Source organism: Crinia signifera, chromosome 4, assembly GCF_055691185.1.
Source record: "Crinia signifera chromosome 4, ASM5569118v1, whole genome shotgun sequence".
NCBI lineage: Eukaryota > Metazoa > Chordata > Amphibia > Anura > Myobatrachidae > Crinia > Crinia signifera.
Genome location: NC_139220.1, coordinates 207,668,571 through 207,692,654, shown reverse-complemented (window position 1 = coordinate 207,692,654; position 24,084 = coordinate 207,668,571). Strand labels below are relative to the sequence as shown.

The 24,084-nt window shown below is 42.2% G+C and overlaps 1 protein-coding gene across 2 annotated transcripts in view; it reads left to right on the top strand.

The window, feature by feature from the left end:
* The window catches only part of LINGO1 (leucine rich repeat and Ig domain containing 1), a 279,177-nt gene that overhangs the window by 67,396 nt on the left and 187,697 nt on the right, over positions 1–24,084 (top strand). The gene's annotated exons all lie outside the window — the stretch shown is intronic.

Here is a 24,084-nt window from a genome sequence, read left to right as displayed (position 1 = left end):
CATTACCTTTTATTTTATTCAGATACAGTATGAGATACTGCCTTACGGTAAGGTTGCACTTTAAGCAGGACTAGCAATGTGCACAGTCCTTATTACTAATGGTGTGTTGAGCAAGTGGTGGATTATGTAGTGCCTTATCTTACAGCCCCAGTAAATGACTACGCTCGGAGACTAGTAGGGGCAGTTTTTCACAAAAAATAAAATGTCACAACAGAACAGATTGTTACATAGAGGACTGAGGTTTCATCTTCACAGTCTTCTAATGGAATTCCGCATTACTAATACAGCAGAAACAATAACTATCTTATTTTAATCTGTGCTGTGGTTTAGATGGGGTGTGATAAAGGAGACATCCGGGCAGAACAGAAAATAATAATGGGAATTTTGTTATATCAAAAACAATTAGGGGAGAGCGAGTCTGCCAAAGGAATGTGCAATATTAGGCATTCAGATGCACTACCAAGCCAACAGATGACAAGTTCTGAACATTTTCAATTATTTCTAATCTCATAAATACAGTTTTTCAGCAATGTATAAATACTGGTCTGGATATAAAGTAACAATTTGCTTTAAAAAAGCACAAACATTGTGAAGCTGAAATATGACCGCACTATACACACAGAATGTAGGAGCTAGCCACATATGTATCTGAACCAGTAAAATGTATCCATGCATCCGAAAGGACACACATTGAAAATAATTAGGGACAAGGGCATTTGTCTGCTAAAGATGTCAATAAGGGACACGTGGGCGTTACGGGTATGTGCCATGAAAGTAGAGATTTCGATTTGTTGTCTCATCGCTTGTTTAGAAGATAGAATTGCGAACTGTAAATGTGTTGTTATAGGTATGTGTGTATCGGCATGTGAGCGTCAAATGGCTTAGTATAGATTTCTGTGGCTTTGTTATACAGTATGCTCATAAACAGCTGTGCGTAGGGCTACCACAATTCTTGTGTGGTTTAATAATGTGTTAAAATAGATGTTATTTGGTGTCTTTGCTGCTGTCTGTTGTTCTGTTGATGAGTCCGTGCTCTATCTATCTATCTATCTATCTATCTATCTATCTATCTATCTATCTATCTATCTATCTATCTATCTATCTATCTATCGACATTGTAGGAGCTCTGCACACACTAAATTAACTGATAATAAATAGTGGAGATTTGGTTCATGAATTGATCAATGCATTTAAGCCTGCAGCTCCCTTCACGGGACCCCACTTTTCTAAAGGTCCAAACACTATCGCTAAAAATGGCTACAATACACATAGCTATCACATCAATGTTTGATTCCAGGCATGCTATCTGGTCTGAAGCTCACAGCACACTATGCTTTTATATGTGACCAGTTACCAACACACCTGTCACTAATCATCTAGGGAAATGGTTAACATAAGCTATGGAGTCTTAGCTAAAACAGGGTGCATATACACATACATACTGTATACAGTATATGCACTGTTGCCAGACAATACAGGTTCCTTAAGTCGGCTGGTTAGATTAGCTTTGGGAGTTTTGTGGTTTCAGAGATGGTTAAAAAGACTGTTACACTGTGTATTTCTTAATTGATATGTACATTGTAGCGTTGGGTTAATACAGTAGCTGTTTGCTATTAAATAAAGTCTTAGTCCTGGATTATGATATTGTAATGAGTCTGAGCTGGGTTATTAAAAAATATTTTTGATGTGCCAGTGCTATGGTAGCAGAGGGTGTTATTTGATGTGTTATTAGTCTTTTGTCAGAGGCTTTACTGTGGTGTTCTAGTGGTAGAGCATCTGACCATCAGTTAGCTACTGTATGGTACATTTATATTTCATTGTGTGGCTTAGGCTAGAATAAATAAGTCAATCAATCCTGGACAAGTTACTATAAAAATGAGAAGCCACCAATTTAGTAGTGTCAGATTTAAAATGCAATATACAAAAAGGAGGGTACTTGTTTCCTAGCACGGCGCCCATTGCATCGCATACCATAAGCCATACAATGGTATGCGATGCGATGTTACGCAATGTCAGCCAATGTTATACAATTTTAAATCGTATACCATCGCATTGTATGCCATATACAATGGTATACGATTTAAAATTGTATAAGCACCCTAATGTGTGTTTTCAGTGTTAAATGGGCCCCCTATAAGATTATTAATTGTATAAGCACCATAAGGGGTGCTTACAATGTGTTAAAAGCACCCCCACTATCAACGCCAACCCGAAGTGTGGCGAGCGTAGCGAGCCCACGAGGGGCGGTGGTATGCGTCCTCCGACCTTTTCATACCCCCACTATCCACGTCGGCGTGGAGTTGATTCTAGATAGTGTGGCAAGCGCAGCGAGCCACCGAGTCCGAAGCATGGCGAGGGGATGCGGAATACATGTAAAGTAATACGCGGCCCCTCGCGGGCTCACTGCGCTCGCCACGCTTCGGGTTGGCGTCAATAGTGGGGGTGCATTTAACATTGTAAGCACCCATTAGGGTGCTTATACAATTAAAAATCGTATAGGGTGCTTAAATCGCATCGCATGCGGCTATATGGTATGCGATGCGATACAATGCATAAGATGCCAAAAGGAGTATTGGTCATTAAGTCCACAGTGTCTTGGTTGACCATTATTGGTAGACAGTCAAAAGTTCAACACATGAAAAGGGTTGACATGCGTTAGGCTGACGTGGTCAAAAAGTCGGCACAAACAAAAGGTGACATGAGAAAGGTTGACATGTACTATGTAGCTACTGTAGATAAAATCGCCTGGTGGACGTAACCATTCGGCCACTCTGTACCAGTCATGTTCCCGCTTTATAGTATTCCTGTGGTTTTGCACATATGGTATGCGGTCCCTGGATCAACAATGTGTCGGTCGACAATCACTCGGTCAACCACTAATGGTTGACAGTGACTAGGTTGACACCTGGACATGGTTGACATAACTTAGATCAGCATTGACATAAGGTTGACACAAGATTAATGTCGACGTGATGGAGACTCAATAGGTCAACACGAGTTTTCCCTTTTTTTGTTGTAGGCTGACTTGGTTCATACTTTACTATCCATGTGGGCATAGAGTGTGCCCGAACCACGGGAGGGGACGTGGTACACTTATATGGTCTCCATGTCAACATAGACACCAAAAACCTTGAAAAGCTTGTGTCAACCATTTAAGTGTCGACCATGTCCATGTGGACGTTGAGATTGTGCCGACCATCTGGCAATGTTAACTTATCATACTTATGGTTTGTTGAACATTTTTAGGTGTCAACCTAGTCACTGTCAATCATTAGTGGTCGACCTAGTGACTGTCGACATAGACAGTCACAGCCAAAATGAACGATAATGGTTGAAAATCACACAGTGTGTATACACCTTAAGAGCAGGATGCAGCACGCATAGGGGGGTTATTCTGGTTCATACGCTTGCGTACAAATTCACATGAGAGTGCGATGTTTTCCATCTGCATATTCGCATTCGCCAGGTGCGAGCGGCCACAGCGAAGATTGTTCGCCGGGCGCTCGCACCCACCACTGTGGTCAGGGGGAGTGGGGTAGCAGGGAGTAGTTGCACCCATGGGAACACCCAGCATTTCATTGGCGTTCCCATGCTAATCACCCGGTGATGTGGATGCCGGGGGAGGGCAGTTGACATCACCGGATGTCAGCTGCACGCTATTTTCCCTTAGGAATGCATGCAAAGAAGACTGAGATGTGGGTGTTTCCCCATAGACTGCGAATGGATGTTTATGCTGAGCGAAGGGGGGCGGCGGCATATGAGAACACTGGGCAGGCGAAAAATGACACGCAGCGCTGCATGTCAACCAGAATAACCCCCATGGTACTCAAAGCGAGTATTCCATTGTATCTGCATCCATTCTAGCTTAACACTTTGGGGTCAAATGTGCTAATCAATTAGTCTTCAAAGCAGCATTTTAGTCTCCATAAAAATGGCTACACTACAAGGGGATACATAGAAGCAAAACGTTATTTTGAACCTTCTTTTTAGTCGTATAAATAAACTAGAAGATCTTTTATTCAGTTCATAATGTAGACACATTTTTTATTAAGGAAATTTCCTGTTAATACCTGTTAAGTGCTATCACTTATTATGTAGTTATGTTTTATTAATCAATGATAAAACACTTCTAAAATTAGCTCAAGAATTAATTTAAACTTTTCAAAATCATTAACACTTTGGGGGAAATTTACTAAGATGTGAACTTCACATGTGATGTTGCTATGGGCAACCAATCAAATCCTGTCTACTATCTTCTAAAGGGTGCTAAATAAGTAAGAAGTAAATTTGGTACTTGTTTCCTAGCACGGCGCCCACGATATTCAGTCGTATGGCATTGTATTCAATTTAAAATTGTATACCATTGTATATGGCATACAATGCAATGCTATGTATATACAATTTTTAATTGTATAAGCACCTTAATAGGTGCTTACAATGTTAAATGCACCTCCACTATCAATGCCAACCCCGAAGTGTGGCGAGCGCAGCGAGCCCGCGAGGGGCGGTGGTACGCGTCCTCCGACCTTTTCATACCCCCACTATCCACGTCGGCGTGGAGTTGATTTTGTATAGTGTGGCGAGCCACCGAGACCGAAGCGTGGCGAGCGTACGCGCATTACTTCACATGTATTCCGTGTCCCCTCGCCACACTTCAGGCTCGGTGGCTCGCCACACTATATAAAATGAACTCCACGCCGACGTGATAGTGGGGGTATGAAAAGGAAGGAGGACGCGTACCGCTGGCTCTTTGCAGGCTCGCTGCGCTGGCCACGCTTTGGGTTGGCGTTGATTATACGGGTGGCGTGGGGGTGCTTTTAGCATTGTAAGCACCTATTACGGTGCTTATACAATTATTTATCTTATAGGGGGCACATTTAAAATTGAAAACACCCATTAGGGTGCTTATACAATTTAAAATCGTATACCATTGTATATGCCATACAATGGCATACAATTTGATGGTATACAATTTAAATTTGTATAACATCGGCTAACATCGCATCGCATACCATCGTATGCCTTATGGTATGCGATGAGCGCCGTGCTAGGAAACAAGTACCGTAAATTCTGATTGGTTGCCCATAGCAACATCACATGTAAAGTAGAATACACATCTTAGTAAATTTCCCCCTTTGGGGCTAGGGGGCCCCAGTCATCCAGTTACATTTACCACACCTCCACATTCCTACATCAATCAGAATTACATCTACTCTAGTTGTTTTTAATGCACTTTTATGCTGGTATAACATTGTACTGAACTTGAATGTAAACCCTGTAATTATTATGGTATTCCCATCATTCTAGTCAAAATATGCTCAGTACACATTTTTCTATGCAAAGCAAAGTGATCTGTGATTATAGGAGCACAACATTTTTATGGGATTATAAAGCACCCTTAGGATATTATGCACTCCTAATTATAACTTAATGATGTCATTTTAGTATGGGATGCCATGTACTCTTGTAATGTTGGGCATGTTTTGGGCATGCGGAGAATGTAGCTCCCTATCTAAGCTCTCTGATAACAGATTATATTCGCTGTGCCAGCCCCAGCTTTCCTTGTCTCTGCAGTTGTTTAATAGACATTGGTTTGTGGCGAATCTGAACATACTTTTATTCAGCTATTGGCAAATGGCATAATGCATTTTCTTACTCCTGCATTAGTAGAGCGGACAGTGCTTTTATTTTATTGCTGTGTTAGTAATGTAGAGGTTGCATTACCTTATTCTATACCATTTTTTTATTCTTAGTGCTGTACAGAATTACAATTTTGGACTAGAGGGGTAGATTGAGCTCTGTTCTAGAGCTTTGTCTATTGCAATGTTCTGTATAGAGCTGTTTTTTGTCTTTACTACACATATTACATGTACTCTGCTTCAACTGAATATGGGGTAGCATTCAATTGTCCCAATTCCTTTGTACTGAGATGTAACTCATGAATATTGGTAGTGCCCCAGATTATCTCACACCGTTTGGTCTCATAGAGCTGTATATAAGCCCTCATTCTGATCAGAACGGGGCGAATTCGGCCTCGTTTCGATGTTTGGGGATCTGCGCATGGTCTATTATGCACATGTGCAGGCCTCCTGTGCGAATGGCTTCAGCGACTTGTATAGTTGCCGCGCCATTCACATACATGGGGGCGGACAGCAGCATCCCCATGAAAATGCTGGGGGTGTTCCCATGGCTATGCGGGAGAGACAATGCCTGCCGGGGGAGGGCGGCTGATGTTGCAGAACTTTAGCCGCCTGCCCCGTCTTCGGCCGGCCGCACGCAAATAAAAGTCAGTTTCCATTGTATTCTATTCTATTTGCAAATGCAGGAGAAACCATTTGATGGTTCTCTGTAAACCGTGAGCTTCGCACCTTACCAAGCAAACCATAATCACCCCATAATGCCACAAGTTGTGAGCAAGCAGCTAATGCTCTGGTCCGGGACTATGTAAAAACCGGACCCGGACTAAAATCCGGACCGCCGGAGCTTGTAGGGTCCGGGGGGTGTCTTGTCCGGGGGGGGGGGGGGGGTCCCTGTTATAGCTATCACCAGGGACGTGGTGGAGGGGAGATTACAGCCTCCCCGTGTGGTCCGGCCCGTCCGGTTTTTGCTACTTGCCCGGACCATACAGGGAGGCTTTATTCTACCCCTCCTCCTCTACCTGGTGACAGGTGTCACAAGCAGCCCCTTGGACAGGACACCCCCGAACAGGACACCCCCCGGATCGGAGGCTACAAGCTCCAAAATGCAGAGTTTGTTGTCTGGTCCAGCGGCCCGGGTGTTTTGTCCTGGTCCGGTTTTCACCCATACCCCTCTGGTCCTTATCTTGGCTTGTCCTGTAAGTAATTGCACCTAGTGCAGCAGCAGGTACTGTATGTAGTAACACAGCGCTGCTCTTCCTCCTTATACCAGTTTTCAGCTGTATTCCGTCTTTTCAATTTTGATAAATACATTAGACCCCAATAATAATTTCATAACATAACCATTATAAGGTCCAGTGATCTAATGCTAAAATAACAGATGATAATATTCATTTGGATATTAAGGTTTACATTTACTAAAGCTTCTAAAATGAAAAGAGGTGATGTTTCCCATAGCAGCCAATCAGATTCTGTCTATCATTTTCAAGGATGCAATAGAGAAATGATACACAGAATCTGGTAGCTGATGGCAGCTGGGACCAGAAAAATAGTGGACGCACAGACCCTCAAGGATACCTGCATAGACTTACTCAGATTACCATACTGTAGTAAATCTGTCAGCCACGGACTTTCACAAACGTCCGCCTCAAAATCAATACCACTATATCTATGTTAACTGACTGCAGGCAGAGGAACCGTGCAGGAAATGATATAGTGTTCACTAGGATTCTTTTAGGGCAGAGTGCTGCCCCCCCCCCCCCCTTCACTGAACCGACATCCCCCCCCCCCCCTGAGTTGGGGACAGGATGCAACTGGAACAACTGACAGCCGCTCTCATCAGTGGAGGTGTGTGGCCTGGAAGAGCTTACACACTGCTCTGAGTTTAGCAGGGTGTTATCCAGCTGTGTCCCGTCCCCTGCTGCTCTCAGCCTGTCAGCGTGGTGGAGGGTGGAAGGGGCATTAACAAATGTAAAAAAATGGCCAGAAATGTAAAAATCACCTAAAGCCATAAACACTATGATAACACTGGAGTGCACTATGTGCACTTGACATGGAGATGGTATCTCACTGACCAGCTAAATTGGTACAGTGAATCATATTATTGTAGACCAAGCCATGATGTAATGCTGTGATTTGTTCCTAGAATGTGATCATAATTAGGTCTATTCATATTGGATTCTGTCACCACTTCTGTGCACTGTCCAATACTCAAAGAGTAGTGGACGGGATCCAGGAGGGTTGACTTCTGTGGAGAACGCCCTTAACAAACCTGAGGGTAAGTATGATTAAAATGCTGCTCAGTTTAGCACGGTCTGTAGTATAATCTGCTTAATTGTCAGTTTAGCAGTTGCACGCCAAAGCTGAGGAGAGCTCCCCTCCCAACGCTGCTACAGGCAGTGGGAGCAGGATAAAGGCCTGTACCCTCCTGTATTCACACTCTTGTCCACTGTAAGAGCTGTTGTCTCACTAATATTACAACCAGGAGAGTATTTAGCTTTGTATTACTGTATGTCTATAACAGGACATATGAGTTATTCAAAATAGAAAAGAATAAAACAAGATGCAGATGAAAATTTGTGTATATGAAAATGGCATCTTTGACATCTGCATAATCACCTCCTGTATCAGCACTCATACAGCAATAATCGTCAGTATGTTCCAACAGAGGGGCTAAAAATCCCAATAAACGATGTCCATCTCTTTGTACCCTCATAGAGAAAGGAATCAAACTTTCAAACTCACTCCCCTTATACCCCTTTCATACCAGCCTAATTTCCCGGGTTCCAGCGGGTTCCCGGGTTCCAGCGGATTTCAACCCTGCCCTGGAGCAAGGTTGTTCCCAGGTTCATCCCGAGGACCTGGCTGGTGTGAATGGGGTAGGGTATACTTACCCGGGTTGCCGGTCCTCAGTGTCCTGTCTGGCCGGGGATCCACACAGGCGGCGGGCGCAAATAACGGGACAGGCGGCGGATGAAGATGACGCAGCTCTCCGGCGGCAGTGAGAGGGGTAAAGTTATTAAGGTGTCTGCCATGCCAATGTAACTTACGATAGAGCCATCCTTATCTATTCCTTTAATAGGATTAAGTGAGCCAGAGCTGTCGGATTTAAACCTCTGATAATCCCCTACTGTATTGTTCTATGTATTGTATTGCATCTGAGAACAATAGATGATAATAAGCCTTGGTGAGCCATGGCTCACAAGAGAAGGCTAGTTTCATATCCTGTAGAACTAGTCTCTATCTGTACTGAATGGAACCATTCCTTTATGTACAGTGCCAGCTACAGCACCAGCTGGTCAGCCTAAACCAAAGTCTCCTTTGCGCTGATCCTACATGCTAGTTGTATAACCTTCATTACATGTACATGGGCAGTATGACTGGTGAGTTCCTGAGCGCCCATATACATATATTTAGCAGCATTACAAGGGGAGCTACATGTGTATTAGCCTAGGACACCCTGAAATCATGTCCTGAACGTAGGTGTTCTAACTGCCGGCATCCCAGCTATCGGGATTCCAACTCATCCCATAGGTGAGTGGGACTGCTATCTGTTTGTAGAAGGTACATGCCCAAATCCATTTTCCATTGCCTGGATTTGATGACTTTGTACACAGAAGAAGGAAAATTAGCTATCTGCACAGGAGACAATAGGTGAGAAATGTGATGAGAGATTCAGAAAGTGAGAGATTTGGTGAGAAATCTCCAGTTTTTTTTAACCCCTTCCTGACAGAGCTAGTTTTTGCGTTCCTGACAGAGCCATTTTTTTCAAATCTGACATGTCTCACTTAAGTGGGGATAACTTTTTTTTGCTTTTACTTATCCCAGTGATTTTGAGATTGTTTTTTCGTGACACATTGTACTTCAAATTAGTGGTAAATTTGGGTCGATACAGTCTGTGTTTTTTTGTGAAAAATACCAAAATGTCGTGAAAAAATGGAAAATTTAGCGATTTGCAAAATGTTAAATTTTCTGCTTGTGAGACAAATAATCATACCACTCAAAATAGTTAATAACTAACATAGACCATATGTCTACTTTATGTTTCCATCATTATTTCAACTTCCTTTTAATTTTTTTGGACACTAGGAGGCTTACAATATGAATAGCAAATTCTCAAATTTTCAAGAAAATTTCAAACACTGATTTTTTTAGGGACCAGTTCAGTTCTGATATGACTTTGAGGGACTTGTATGTGAGACACCCCCATAAATGATGCCATTTCAAAAACTGCACCCCTCACAGTATTCAAAACAGCATTTTGGAAGTTTGTTAACCCTTTAGGTGTTTCACAGGAATTAAAACAAAGTGTAGGTGAAATTTCAAAATTTCATTTTTTTTGCAGATTTGCAATTTTAATACATTTTTCTAAGGAACACAGTACATTTTACTAGAGAAATGTGACTAAAAATTGATTCCCCCAATTCTTTTGTTTTCAAAAATATCCTATATGTGGCCCTAGTGTGCACGTTGACCAAACCACAGGCTTCATAATAGAAGGAGCACCTACTTGATTTTGGAGCCTCCTTTTTATGAGATTATTTTTTAGGCACCATGTAGGTTTCTAGGCACCATAAGATGCTAAAATTTAGGAACCCCCCCACAAGTTACCCCATTTTGCAAACTACACCCCTCAGGGAATTCATCTAGGGGTATAGTGTACATTTCAAACCCCCAGGGGTTTCACCAATTGTGGTACAACTGGGCAGTGAAAATGAAAAATTACATTTTTTACACAAAAATGCAGTTCTGGCTCAAAATTTTTCATTTTCACAAGGAATGAAGGAGACAAAGCACCCCAAAATCTGTGCCCCAATTTCTCCCGAGTACCGCAATGCCTCACATGTGACCAAAAAATACCAGTTGGGTGCATGGCAGGACTCAGAAGGGAAGGAGTGATTTTTGGATTTTGCGGCTCAGATTCTGGTGGAATTTTGGTGGGTGCTATGTCGCATTAGCAAGACCCCCCAAGCACCAATACAGTGGAACCCCCCCACAAGTGACCCCATTTTGCAAACTACACCCCTCAGGGAATTCATCTAGGGGTATAGTGTACATTTCAAACCCCCAGGGGTTTCACCAATTTTGATACAAGTGGGCAGTGAAAATGAAAAATTACATTTTTTTACACAAAAATGCAGTTCTGGCTCAAAATTTTTCATTTTCAGAAGGTATGAAGGAGAAAAAGCACCCCAAAATCTGTGCCCCAATTTCTCCCGAGTACGGCAATGCCTCACATGTGAACAAAAAATACCAGTTGGGTGCATGGCAGGACTCAGAAGGGAAGGAGTGATTTTTGGATTTTGCAGCACAGATTTTGGTGGAATGAATGGTGGGTGCTATGTTGCACCAATACAGTGGAACCCCCCCACAAGTCACCCCATTTTGCAAAGTACACCCCTCAGGGAATTCATCTAGGGGTATAGTGTACATTTCAAACCCCCAGGGGTTTCACCAATTTTGATACAAGTGGGCAGTGAAAATGAAAAATTACATTTTTTTACACAAAAATGCAGTTCTGGCTCAAAATTTTTCATTTTCAGAAGGTATGAAGGAGAAAAAGCACCCCAAAATCTGTGCCCCAATTTCTCCCGAGTACGGCAATGCCTCACATGTGACCAAAAAATACCAGTTGGGTGCATGGCAGGACTCAGAAGGGAAGGAGTGATTTTTGGATTTTGCAGCTCAGATTCTGGTGGAATTTTGGTGGGTGCTATGTCGCATTAGCAAGACCCCCAAAGCACCAATACAGTGGAACCCCCCCACAAGTGACCCCATTTTGCAAACTACACCCCTCAGGGAATTCATCTAGGGGTATAGTGTACATTTCAAACCCCCAGGGGTTTCACCAATTTTGATACAAGTGGGCAGTGAAAATGAAAAATTACATTTTTTTACACAAAAATGCAGTTCTGGCTCAAAATTTTTCATTTTCAGAAGGTATGAAGGAGAAAAAGCACCCCAAAATCTGTGCCCCAATTTCTCCCGAGTACGGCAATGCCTCACATGTGAACAAAAAATACCAGTTGGGTGCATGGCAGGACTCAGAAGGGAAGGAGTGATTTTTGGATTTTGCAGCACAGATTTTGGTGGAATGAATGGTGGGTGCTATGTTGCACCAATACAGTGGAACCCCCCCACAAGTCACCCCATTTTGCAAAGTACACCCCTCAGGGAATTCATCTAGGGGTATAGTGTACATTTCAAACCCCCAGGGGTTTCACCAATTTTGATACAAGTGGGCAGTGAAAATGAAAAATTACATTTTTTTACACAAAAATGCAGTTCTGGCTCAAAATTTTTCATTTTCAGAAGGTATGAAGGAGAAAAAGCACCCCAAAATCTGTGCCCCAATTTCTCCCGAGTACGGCAATGCCTCACATGTGACCAAAAAATACCAGTTGGGTGCATGGCAGGACTCAGAAGGGAAGGAGTGATTTTTGGATTTTGCAGCTCAGATTCTGGTGGAATTTTGGTGGGTGCTATGTCGCATTAGCAAGACCCCCAAAGCACCAATACAGTGGAACCCCCCCACAAGTGACCCCATTTTGCAAACTACACCCCTCAGGGAATTCATCTAGGGGTATAGTGTACATTTCAAACCCCCAGGGGTTTCACCAATTTTGATACAAGTGGGCAGTGAACATGAAAAATTACATTTTTTTACACAAAAATGCAGTTCTGGCTCAAAATTTTTCATTTTCAGAAGGTATGAAGGAGAAAAAGCACCCCAAAATCTGTGCCCCAATTTCTCCCGAGTACGGCAATGCCTCACATGTGACCAAAAAATACCAGTTGGGTGCATGGCAGGACTCAGAAGGGAAGGAGTGATTTTTGGATTTTGCAGCTCAGATTCTGGTGGAATTTTGGTGGGTGCTATGTCGCATTAGCAAGACCCCCCAAGCACCAAGACAGTGGAACCCCCCCACAAGTGACCCCATTTTGCAAACTACACCCCTCAGGGAATTCATCTAGGGGTATAGTGTACATTTCAAACCCCCAGGGGTTTCACCAATTTTGATACAAGTGGGCAGTGAACATGAAAAATTACATTTTTTTACACAAAAATGCAGTTCTGGCTCAAAATTTTTCATTTTCAGAAGGTATGAAGGAGAAAAAGCACCCCAAAATCTGTGCCCCAATTTCTCCCGAGTACGGCAATGCCTCACATGTGACCAAAAAATACCAGTTGGGTGCATGGCAGGACTCAGAAGGGAAGGAGTGATTTTTGGATTTTGCAGCTCAGATTCTGGTGGAATTTTGGTGGGTGCTATGTCGCATTAGCAAGACCCCCCAAGCACCAAGACAGTGGAACCCCCCCACAAGTGACCCCATTTTGCAAACTACACCCCTCAGGGAATTCATCTAGGGGTATAGTGTACATTTCAAACCCCCAGGGGTTTCACCAATTTTGATACAAGTGGGCAGTGAACATGAAAAATTACATTTTTTTACACAAAAATGCAGTTCTGGCTCAAAATTTTTCATTTTCAGAAGGTATGAAGGAGAAAAAGCACCCCAAAATCTGTGCCCCAATTTCTCCCGAGTACGGCAATGCCTCACATGTGAACAAAAAATACCAGTTGGGTGCATGGCAGGACTCAGAAGGGAAGGAGTGATTTTTGGATTTTGCAGCACAGATTTTGGTGGAATGAATGGTGGGTGCTATGTTGCACCAATACAGTGGAACCCCCCCACAAGTCACCCCATTTTGCGAAGTACACCCCTCAGGGAATTCATCTAGGGGTATAGTGTACATTTCAAACCCCCAGGGGTTTCACCAATTTTGATACAAGTGGGCAGTGAAAATGAAAAATTACATTTTTTTACACAAAAATGCAGTTCTGGCTCAAAATTTTTCATTTTCAGAAGGAATGAAGGAGACAAAGCACCCCAAAATCTGTGCCCCAATTTCTCCCGAGTACGGCAATGCCTCATGTGTGACCAAAAAGTGGCAGGACTCAGAAGGGAAGGAGTGATATTTGGAGTTTGCAGCACAAATTCTGGTGGAATGATGGTGGGTGCTATGTCGCATTAGCAAGACCCCCAAAGCACCAATACAGTGGAACCCCCCCACAAGTGACCCCATTTTGCAAACTACACCCCTCAGGGAATTCATCTAGGGGTATAGTGTACATTTCAAACCCCCAGGGGTTTCACCAATTTTGATAAAACTGGGCAGTGAACATGAAAAATTACATTTTTTTACACAAAAATGCAGTTCTGGCTCAAAATTTTTCATTTTCACAAGGAATGAAGGAGAAAAAGCACCCCAAAATCTGTGCCCCAATTTCTCCGGAGTACGGCAATGCCTCACATGTGACCAAAAAATACCAGTTGGGTGCATGGCAGGACTCAGAAGGGAAGGAGTGATTTTTGGATTTTGCGGCTCAGATTCTGGTGGAATGAATGGTGGGTGCTATGTGGCATTAGCAAGACCCCCGAAGCACGGTGAAATTATGAACCTAATATTCCATAGATGTGTGGTATATTTTAAAACACTCCTTTATACATAGGCCGGGTTTGTCGGGGCAAGTGTCACACTGGAAAATAGTTTGCTTTCTTATTCCCTTTTTATAGCAAACTTTGCACCTTTTTTGTGTCCTGCCCTTTTTTCCAGTGGAGGGGATTTCATCAGGAAAATGCTGCCCTGGTACAATACGGGGGCCAGTACTAGAAGTACTGGGGCCCTCTGCCTGCTGGTTCCCAAATATTAGGCCCTTTATGACTTCCTCTTGAAAGTGCATAAATGTCCCCCTCTGGCCGGTAGAACGGAATAGCACGTAAGCGTTATACAGTGCCATCTGGATGATATACACGGCCACCTTCTTGTACCAGATTTTTGTTTTCCGCAGGGCACTGTACGGCTTCAGTACCTGATCTGAAAGATCCACTCCGCCCATGTACCTATTGTAATCCAGGATACAATTAGGTTTTGAGGTGTGGGTACTGGTACCTCGTACAGGGACGGAGGTGGTACTGTCTCCGTGAATTGTTGTCAGTATAAGGACATCCCTCTTGTCCTTATATTTGACCAACAACATATTTTCGTTGCATATTCCCCTGCTTTCACCCCTTCTCATTACTTGGGCAATGTGCGTTTTTGGGAGGCCTCTTTGGTTCTTGCGCACAGTACCGCAAGCTGCTGTACCTCTTGAACCAAGGGCCTTAAACAGGGGGATGCTAGTGTAAAAGTTATCCACATAGAGGTGATAACCTTTATCCAGGAAGGGGTGCACTAAATCCCAGACAATTTTCCCACTAACACCTACGAGGGAGGGGGGGCATTCTGGCGGTTCAATTCTTGAATCCTTCCCTTCATAAACCCTAAACCTGTGGGTGTACCCTGAGGTGCTTTCACACAGTTTATACATTTTTATGCCATACCTTGCCCTCTTACTGGGAAGGTACTGGCGGAATTTAACCCTTCCTTTAAAATGTATAAGGGACTCGTCGATACAAATACATTTTTCAGGGATGTACACCTCTTCAAATTTGGCACTGAAATGATCAATGACCGGCCTGACTTTGAATAGCCGGTCAAAGGTGGGATCATCTCTGGGTGGGCACTGTGCATTATCGGTGTAATGTATAAATTTAAGAATTGTCTCAAATCGAGTCCGGGTCATGGCCATACGGTAAAATGGAGTACTGTACAGAACATCTGTACTCCAATATTGCCTAATTTCTGGCTTTTTTACTATGCCCATATGAAACACCAGACCCCAAAACGTCATCATCTCTACTGCATCTACAGGGGTCCACCTAGCAAATGATGACGTGGGGTTTTGAGCAATAAACTGCTGGGCATATAAATTAGTTTGGTCCACCATTAAATTTATAAAATCATCAGAGAAAAATAATTTGAAAAAGTCAATTTCTCTGAGACCTGTGGAATCAAATTGGATTCCTGGCATGGCCAAAAACTCAGGAACCTGGGGCTCAAAATTGTCTGGTGGTGGGGTCCATACGAGATCAATTGTTGGGGGGGGGTCTCAGCTGCTCTACGGGGGCGTCTTTGAGGGGGTCCCTCATCACCAGAGGAGGAAGAGGAGCTTAAGACGAATCCTTCAAATTCCCCGCTTGCATCACTGGCTGTGTCAGAGTCAGAAGCAAGCATGGCATATGCCTCCTCCACTGAATACATTCTCCTGGATGACTGGGAGGACATTTGGGAGGACATTTGGGAGGACATTTGGGATGCCATTTTTATTTTTGTGTTACTGGTAGTGAAATGTTTCAACACGTGTATAGTGTAGGGGGGGGTACAAACTTTATTTCAACCTGGGGGGAATGTAGTGTGTAATGTGTATGTAGTGCAGAAAAAAAAAATACTTTATACCAAAAAAGAAAATTGAAGGGGTTAAAAAAAAAAAAATTGAAGGGGTTAAAAAAAAAAAATTGAAGGGGTTAAAAAAAAAAAAGGTCCTGCGCCAAAAATTGAGCACAGATGTTGGTCAGTAACGTCTGTCACTGAACAGCGCTCAAAGGCAACAGGAATTTGATCAAAAAAAAAAAAATAGATCAACCCTGTGCCGAAAAAGCTGATCAGTGATGTACGTCACTGATCAGTGCACAGTGGCCACAGGACACCCACAAAATCACAGTGTGTGTAAAAAAAAAATTAAAAAAAGACCACACAGCACCCACAAAAAAAAAAAAAGGTGATCAGTGATGCGACACTGATTACCAGTGAGGGGCAGCAGGTGCACAACCTTTGGTGCAACTGACAGGTATATATAAAAAAAAAAAAACCTCTGTACCCCCAAAAAAGTTGCTGATCACCTCAGATATAGTGATCAGCACAAAAGGCGGGGGCAGCAGACACAAAATTTAGCACTCTCTATCACTCTCTGTCACTATCTCTCTCTATCTCTCACTATCTATCACTCTATGACACTGCAGCAGCAGCACTGACAGGTATATCTATATATAAAAAAAAACCTGCGCCCCCAAAAAGTTGCTGATCAGTTAATTTATACTGATCAGCACAAAAGGAGGGGGCAGCAGTCAGTTATATAAAAAATATATAGCACAATCTGTCACTATCTCTCTCTATCTCTCTCTATCTCTCTCTCTCTATCTCTCTCTATCTCTCTATAACTATCACACTGCAGCAGCACAAAATATAGCACTCTGTCACTAGGCCTCTCTATCTATCTCTCTATCTATCTCTCTATCTCTCTCTATCTCTCTATCTCTCTCTCTATAACTATATCACACTGCAGCAGCACAAAATATAGCACTCTCTGACACTATCTCTCTCTCTATCTCTCTCTATCTCTCTCTATCTCTCTCTATCTATCTCTATCTATCTCTCTATCTAGCTATTACACTGCAGCAGCACAATTTCACAGCACAGTATCTCTCTCTATCTCTCTCTATCTCTCTCTATCTCTCTCTATCTATCTCTCTATCTAGCTATTACACTGCAGCAGCACAATTTCACAGCACAGTATCTCTCTCTATCTCTCTCTATCTCTCTCTATCTCTCTCTATCTATCTCTCTATCTAGCTATTACACTGCAGCAGCACAATTTCACAGCACAGGAAGGCACAAGTAGCAACAGGATCCAGGAAGCATCCAGCACACTACAAGCACAGATCAAGCAGTGATCAAGCAGTGATGAAGCAGTGATCAGGTAAGTATGGAGCAAGGTTCTGGTCAGTATATGGCGGCAGGTGGGCACGGTGACCGCACTGCACGCTATTCCAGACCGGAATGGCGTCTGCAGTGCAGTCACCGTTAGTTTAAACCCCCCTCCATGGCTGTGATTGGTCCGTCGGTCCGACGGACCAATCACGGCCTTTGGGGGCGGGCGGGGTGAGGTGGGGTGACACCAGTGTCACCCTTACACCCCGCGGTGATTGGTGCTGTACTTTACAGCACCAATCACCTCCGATCCCGTGTCACCGGCGAACGTTATTCGCCGGTGACACAGGAAAACGCTGTGAATGGCTGTTCACACTGAACAGCCAATCACAGCAATCGCCGACGGGGGGGCGGCATCGCAGCCCCCCCTGGGCATGCACGGACATGTCTGCTGTCAGGGACAGCAGACATGTTGAAACTGTCACCGCGTCTATAGACGCGGTGACAGTTTAAATCCATGACGTACATTTACGCCATGTGTCGGGAAGTGCTTCCCGACCATGACGTAAATGTACGTCAAATGTCGGGAAGGGGTTAAAGTGGCAATCATTTACACTGCAAAATCAAACTGGTTTTGCAGTGTAAATAAAATCTCACCCATGATGCTAAATATTAATTATAGAATTTTATCTCCCTTTCTGAGTCTTCGATGGTGCTGCCAAGAATAACTATAATATACTGAGAAAGTATGAGTGTATAGTGGCTTTGCCCATCCTCACCTGGGATATGCAAATTTTCAACATAAAAAGTGGGCAGCAATCTAATTATTATATGGCCTCCAGGTAATTGCTAAGTGTGCACATGGGAGATCCTTGCTCAGAGCGTGTTGACTTTTGTAATCTCACCAAAATTGCATAAAAATTAGGAAAAATCTAATAAGAAAAAGAATAATGTGTCTTTACATCACTTTCCATGCAGTTTAAAAGTGTGTGTATTTTTATATATAATGCTAATAATAATTTCTGCTGAATAGAAATTGATATACAAGCAGTTAATTTAGCAGTTGCATTTAAATCTAATTATTGCAAATGTTGGGAGACCTCAATAAGCTGACTCACATTTGATGGTTGACAAGTTTTAAAATCCAATAAAAGCAATACATTTTGCTGTTCTGTTAAAATATATCAAATCAAGCTTAATAAGTAAACTTTTTATAGTCTACAGTTTCTACTGATTTCATTTTTATTAATATAGCATGTAGATCAGTCCACAAAATGCCAGCCCACTCTGAATCTCATATACAATGTGCATCACAAAATGGTTTTGTCTGCACCCATGCACCTAGAAAGCCAGCCCTGTGCACATTAATGTACCATCCACCCTCTGCTCCTCAGGGTGCCTTTGCCAATTAACATTGAATAGTAGTTTGCGGAGAAGCATCAAATGAAATGTCAACTCGAAATATTGGAGAGCTGCCAACAGCTCACATTTCCATACCACCTAAAGCCCCGTACACACGGGGGAGATATATTGCTCAGCCATATATTGCTAGCAATATATGGCTGAGCAATATATTGCTCAGTTTCTCCTTTTCATCAGCGACCAGAGATGGTCGCTGATGAAAGGGAACCTCTGCCGGGGGAGCCGCAGAGGTAATCAGCTCCTGCGACCAGCGATTAGAATGGGGCTGAAAACGGGAGCGCGCACTTTCTCGCCGGGGCACACTCCCATCACTGGCAATATGGTCGCCTGCAACCATATTTACAGCGATTTCAGCCCCCATCGCCCCCGTGTGTACACAACTTAACTGGTGTTGATTATGAGGTCAACAGTAATTAGGTTGACGGTCAATAGCTCGATCACTATTGGTGGACAGGCAGCAAGGTCAAGACAGGAAAAAATGTTGACAAAAAAACAAACTGTCAACTAAAGCAAAATGTTGACGTGCATTCTCCAGTTTTTGATGTCTATATCGACATAGCCATAAACATGCTCATCTGCACTTGATGCACTATTCTCCCTCTGTGCCCACTTGGATTGTGAAGTAAGAAGTTGGTTTAAAAAAAAAAAAATCCTAAAAAACTCATGTAGCCCTTCAATTGTGTTGACATTTTGGCAGTGTTGACCTTTTCCTGTTTCGACCCATTGCCCGTCAATCAATAGTAGTCGACCCATTGACCACTGTTGACCCCATTGACTGTATCCCATTTACACTGTTTCACTGCAAAGTTAGGATTGTCCCTAAAATTGTGCCCTCCTCAATTCAGAAATCTTGTTTCTACACTGCTGAACTGAACCAGTTTCACCATTGTGTCTACTCCTCCTTGGCATGGAATACCCACACTTATGCCTGCTTCATATGACGGCTCTTCCATAAATGCCACATTCTTGTTCCTGAAACCTCTCCAGGCACATCTTCAAAGAGAATTTTTTTATGCACCATATAGTTGTGCTTTGTAAATTAGGTCCTCTTCCTGGCAGTTCATGAACACTGATGGCAAAATTGTCTGCATTATGCTTTATCTTTACAAAAAACCATTGCAGAATCCTATAGACTCTATATTACTCGCATACCCATTTTATTATAGTCCATAGGCAAATAAAGTAAATAGTCAGGCGTTACGGGCAACACCTTACCAAACCATGTATCGCAGTAGGGGTGTCTATTGAAATTTATGCAAACAGCCTCTGCTTTCAACTCCATGTAGTGGCTCTTCTTGTGGTAGACTTTGCTCTGTATCGGGATAGGCCCCAGGTTTATCAGATGGATTCAAATTCTATATTCAGCCTTGGGTCTATTAATGGTTTCATATACTCTTCCTTTTTTTAGTCTCCATGTACATGGCAGGGCTGCCCCCTATCCCGTTTTATTTGCCCGTGCTATAGAGCTTCTAGCTTGCCAAATACAAGCTAACATTAGCATTCAAGGTTTAGACCTTGGGTCCAGAATGAAATGTGGTATTATTTGCCAACGATATGCTGCACTTTATTTCTGAATACCATACCTCTATGTTCTATGCCCTTGTTTGATTAACTAGTTCGGCAGATTATCTTACCTACAGTTACTGTAAATTGGAATAAATTCTGTAGTCTCCTGTAGACCCATGGCTGGTTGAGCCCATACAGTTATCCCCCTTCCATATAGTGGGTGGATTTGTTTCAATATTTGGGTATTTGAATCTCAAATATGCCTCAGGACTTTATAACCCTGAATGTCGAACCACAGTTAAAGTCTTTTAAGGCCCAGAATAGGCTGTAGAGTAAGCTCCTTCTTATCTTATTGGGTCATGTTAATTTACTTAAAATCTTAAAACTCCAAATTACTGTACAATAATTCTGTTTAAAAATTCCCCTGTCTTCCAGCCTCTTACAATTGACATCAGATAGACAGCCTCTTCTCCTCTTTGGTGCCTGAATTCAGCTTAACGTGCTTACTAGGTTTACGAGCAACAGATTGTATTATTACACCTCAGTTGGCTCATTTTTAGAGTTGAATCTGGGACACTGACACTCAGCAGCTTCATGTACTCATGATATCTCCGATAGACACATGCCACACCCCTTTGCAAGTGCTACTTAGTGGTAAGGCAGCTAATGCTTGTATCCCTCTACTACATAAAGCTGGGCGTATTTGGGAATCTGTTACAAAATTGGTTGGAGTGGGAGGTCTGCATGGGGCTTTCATGTGCTTGCTGAGCTTTCAGGCTATGGCAGGTGGGAAGTGATCTCTCTCGATCAACTGTATACTTTGGTTGTACTTTAATAATTTCACCAGCTGCAGCAATAATTTGGTCTCACAACTACCCTTTTCTATAGGCTTTTACAGTTACGGCAAAAAATATCAACTTTGTTCCCTGATGTCACCTTTATTTTTGGGACTCTGCCTGTCCCTGATGCGTAATGCCCCAGTTGTGCTTGCAGGTTTTTTTTTTTCTTGCTATGGGCTCATCATTTTTCAGATTTCCTTGACCTTGGGGTGAAGTGGGAGGCCGATGTGTTTGATATGCAAGATGGTGCATGATAAAGGGCCCTGGCAAACCCATGACCTCCTTTCGATTCAAACCATAGGGTTGTTTAGAGGTCTGGTGCAAATGATAGTAATTTTTTGTGCGCAATTGTTGTATCAGAGGCATATGTGTTACAGTCATTTTAGAGGTATGCCTCAGCTAGCCAATGTGAGTGACCATATTGTTCCGAAGAGGTCTGATGTTGCAACCTGTGGTACGTTTTTGTGCGCAAGCAGTGAATCAGAGATGCAGACAATGGGCATCTCTGTACAAATCCATGCTGCTTCATCATTAGCATATTTGTGCAGTTGAGACGGCATCCACCTCTGAATCAGGCTCACAGTGTAACCATAAGCCATTTGACAGTGAAGGAGCCCACCAATGTATGAAGGGCCTCTTCCTGCCTCTTCAGTCAGCCGAGAAAAACCTGTGTGATGCGAAGGTATTAAGGTAGGTGAGCTTAGAAATGAGTGGTTTGATGGTAGTGATGTTATATAGTGAAATAATATAAGAAGGTGGTTAGGGAATATTGAGGTGCACTGTGCTTACTAAATGTAAATAGAGGTACTCATTAGGTTTGACACATCTCTGCACCCTGCAATAAATGAGTGGCCTTTTTTTTCCTAGTTGCAGATAAAGTTATTATTATTGGAGATATTGAGATCTTTATGCAGCTGTCAAAATACTGTATTTTGGTTAAAAAATATACCCCCTAATTGTCTCTTTTAGTTTGAAAGATAACCTGTAGCATCAATGCTTCATCATCATGCAATAGAACCAATTATTTTTTTGCTGTATCTTTTTCAAGGTATTATTTGGATTTGTGTCAAATGTTTCAAAAATGTCCATATGCAGTAATTATAACCTATAAAGCAGATGAAGCAAGTGCCTTTAGTATACGGTATTTAGAATTCCGGTTTTCATACAGGACAAGGCCCCCAATGTCATGGCAGTCTATATAATAATGGTTTTCATTAGTGGAGATAGGGACAGCAATTGGCAATGGTAAACACAGGGCAATCACTGTGAATCGACTAAGGCGAAATTCTAATAAATGTTTAAATAAAATATTCAACACTCTACTGTATTTTCATTATGATCAGCTTACTGTAATTGCTATCTCCAAATGAAGTAATGTGCCACCTGCAAAGCGTGTGCTCTGTTATTACCATCTTAGGATAATAAGAACAAATACTTTATAAGGTAGCCTATTATTTATACCAATATGTCTAATGTTCTGTTATTGACAACAGGTCTTAAGGAATTAATAACTAGTCCAGAACTATTTTATCTAGTTTTGATGTTTGCTCACTATCTAATCTAACTCACTTTCCTCCTTCATATTTCATTTACAATTTTTCTTTAGTCCATTACTCTTACCCCTATATATAATTTCCCTTTAGTGAGCTTATTGGCTCCTTCAGTTTCCTAAATACTACCTGTATGATGAAAACACCCATATTTACTTTTGTTTCTCCAAACTTTACCCTTCTATTTTTCCTGCAAGGCAAATGCCGTATGCTGGCATCTCCTTCTAGATCACTTAAATTTACCAAGACATTGTCCCCACCCTTCCTCCAAGGGTTGTTGATTAAAAGATGTACAGCATCTGGCTACACAGTCAGTAGGTCGAAGGGGTCAAAAGATTGACATTCAAAATCTTGCCATGCTTCGGGCATACTATTATATTCTCCCTCTATGCCAACATGGATGATGAAGTATAAAAAAAGTAAAAAAAAAAAATGGGAACGCAAACCCTTTGACCTTTAGCATTTTGACCATGTCGACCTTGATATAATGTCAACTTTTTGGATTGTCAACCATTTGACCCTGTCAACCTTTTGAACCTGTAGACCTATTGCATGTCGATGCTTTGTTGTTGACCTATTGACTGTCTATCTAGACACTGTAGATCTATAAGCCAGATACATCCTCCAAGGTCCCTCTTCCCTCCCTTTCCATGGAAAAAAGTCTGCCTTTTTCTCTGTCCTCATGTCTACTCTGTGGGGTTAATCCTTAACCTTATCTTATACTGGACCATGTTCAGTACCTCTCCCAATACTGTTGCTTGAACCTGTGTAATATCTCCAGTGTAAGGCCTTTTCTTGCGCTAGGAGCTGATCCCGTATTCACGGTCTCCTTATCTCCTGTAATATGCTACTGTTCAACCTTCCGTCTCATTTGTTCCCAGTCTATACTCTGCTACCTGCCTAATTCTCCTCTCTTGGTACTCCACCTCTACTGCCTGCTTCTACCAGTCACTACTGATTAAATTATACTGGTTGTGTTTCAGTCTCTTCCTGTCTTTGGATTTAACAAGCTACAAACTATATTCAACAATTATCTTGGAGGACACTGTTCCCATCAAAATGATATTTTGAGTTGTTAATATTCTGGATACTTTGAATATTCATTTTTGGGTCTCTTTCCTTGTATACCACCTTACCAGTTTTGTCCAGGTATATAACAGAAGGTTTATTGCAACTGTGAGGTGCTTTATATATATATATATATATATATATATATATATATATATATATATATATATATATATATATATATATATACCTTTATCATAAATGTTATGTTTTAAGGTGTGCTAAAAGAAATATATTTTGTCAAACTATATAGCTGATTCAAGCCTCATATTCTTTTAGTGGTATATTACTCGAGCGCTATATCTCCTCATCCTTCCCTTAGACTTACTGCCTTTTGATTTGTTATATGTATATAGCTCAGGCACCTGTGCCAGATTACTGCAAAAGCAATTACTATGCTGCAGTGTTAAGTAGTGTTTAAGAATAGTATAGGCCCCTATTGTGGGCTTGACCTTAAAATAGAGTTTGAA